The sequence below is a fragment of the Sinocyclocheilus grahami genome, unplaced genomic scaffold (assembly GCF_001515645.1).
Source record: "Sinocyclocheilus grahami isolate Dianchi unplaced genomic scaffold, SAMN03320097.WGS_v1.1 scaffold139.1, whole genome shotgun sequence".
NCBI lineage: Eukaryota > Metazoa > Chordata > Actinopteri > Cypriniformes > Cyprinidae > Sinocyclocheilus > Sinocyclocheilus grahami.
Window position 1 is genome coordinate 831,259 of NW_015505318.1, and position 2,713 is coordinate 833,971.

Genomic DNA, 2,713 nt, shown 5'->3' on the forward strand with positions numbered 1-2,713 from the left:
ATATTTATATTAAACTGCACACTTTGTAAATAACATATCTATCTGCACACTAATAAACATATCTGTACATTTATCTAAACAATTAAATTTTTTCCTATACTTCTATTTCTGTATATAGTACATTATTCAAATTTTTTTTTTTTTATTATATTAGTTTTATATTACATCCCTACTGTGTTATTCCTATGTATGTCTACACTATCATGTATGTCTGCACTATGTTTGTACTTTCTTCTACACTGGAAGCTCCTGTCGTCAAGTCAAATTCCTTGTGTGTGTAAACATACTTGGTAATAAAGCTATTCTGATTCTGATTCTAATATTAATTTTTGAAAGTCTTTATAATGTTTACTTACATTTTCAGTGTGATCCCAGCTTTTTGAACCTCACTGTGCATGTGGGGAATTCTGTGTTAACTCCGGTGTGTATGCTCGTATGAGTGACAGCAAGTAGCATTTCCATTTAAAAGCTGCAGAGCAACTTTCCCAGCAGGTGAGTTCCTCCCCACGTTTTAGCCAATTACCTTTTCCGAAGAGCCAGGAGAGCTCATTAAAAAGAAAGGTTTGAACTGCTGGACGACTTTCCACTGCTAGTCCCTGCACTTGATTTTGACTTCACTTTTATCCCAAATCAGCTTCCACTCATCACAAGGGCTTTATCTCCGTAGCTCTTGAGGGTTCGATTCAAAAATAAATTACGAAAATGTTTAATGTGTTTTTTTCTAAGCAATAACTGGAATTGTTCAAGGAAAACTATGGCCAAGGCTTTGAAATTTACTTTCAATAATAGAGAAGTATTCACTGGAGAAAAAGTGTGACAACTAGCCCCAGTCTCCCCTATTAATCATAAACTTGACATTCAGCTTTTAAGCTTTGCGTAATTAGCTCTTTTTTTAAATCATTGAAAGCAATGCTTCAAGATTGACTTTTTGCCTCTTCTCTGATGAACCTTGTCTACTTGTACCTTTTGATATTTTATTTAATCTTTTTTATATATATATATATAATTTTGTGACCCACTTACTACAGGAATGTTTGAAATGACTTTGAAAAGCTGTACTTGAGAAACCTTACACAATTTCTTTTTAGATTTACTGCTTGATTGCAATGGATTCTCTATGGCTTTGTTGCGACCCAAGTTTATATTTCCTGAAAAATGTTGCCCTTTTAAGGGTCATTCAAGTATGGACAATGTATAAATGAAGAGGGGGTGAGAGTATATGTGATAACACTTTCTATGAAGCCCATATTTATAATACATTATAAGGGTATTCTTAAGGCATTATAATGAATGCATAATACATTATTTAAAAAAAACTTATATCATATAAATAATCATAATTATAATACATTATAATGCTTACGCATTTGTGGTTATAACTTTTAAGATTATGATTATTTATAACACACAATGAACATATTAAATCTACTTTTACATTTATAATGGACTATATATCTTGACATTGTTTATTTCAGATCTGCACAGTATCTTACTACATCTTGTAAGTGGTTAGGTGTGGAGTGTTATTTGAGAGTTCCCTGTGAGGCTAATATTAATTTTGATGTGAGCTAGTTAATAATTTCAACTGAAAAAATGCAATGTTTATATGTTGTTACATTTTATTTTGATGGTCCCCTTAGTCTATTGACTATAAGCAACTTTGCAACTACGTGTCAACTAACTCCTTATTAGAGTATTAGTAGGCTTAGGTTAAGGTTAGGCTAAGGTAGGTAGAATGTTGACGTACTTGCAAAGTAGTCAGTTTGTTGGGGAACCATCAAAATAAAGTGTTAGCATATATTTAGCAGACATACTACTAATACTCCAATGACTGCTAGTTGACATAGTTGCAGAGTTACTTATCAACAGCTGTCTAAAGGCTACCATCAAAATAATCAAACTGATATTACAATAAAAATAGTTCAAAGCAAATGTGTACACATTCATCTGATCTGATATCTGATCTTATGGCTGTTTGAGAAAAAAAAATTATTATTACTATTCTTATAAGTGGTCTTTGATTGCTTTAAGAAAGATGGCAAGATATGAGACTTATAACGCATAACTATGAGAAATATAATCCATTGTAATTTAAGTGGAAGCAACATGTTCACTGTGTGTTATAAATCATCATAGCCTACTCTTAAAAGCTATAACCACAAATAAGTAAATATTATAAAACATTAAAACTTTGAATATTCATAAGATTATATAGCATATTATACGTTTTTTTTATAATGCATTATTCATTCATTATAATGAATGAATAATGCATTATTCATTCATTATAATGCCTTAAGAATACGCTTATAATGTATTATAAATATGGGCTTCATAGAAAGTGTTACCTTAGTTCCTTTCCAGAGAAGTCTCAACGTATTTGAATTTCCCTGTGCATCTTGCCTACTTGATTTTTCAAGTATCAGTGATCTGTTGCGATGTTGAAATAGATTACGCCTTAATATATAATCTTGCTCTGTGCTGTATAATATGAATTTTTATTTCAGTTGAATGTCATTTGTGCTCCTTGTCAGATTCTCTTCAAAAGCAAAGAGGTGATTATGGAGTAAAACTGAAGGGTTATTCTTGTGGGAAAACTTGACCTTTTGGTTTTCTTAAAAGCATGGTTAAGTGCAAATTCTGTCTTTTTGCTCTCCACATGTCTTGTTTCTTGAATGATATATGAAGGCTTATGATGTTACATTTATTTGTC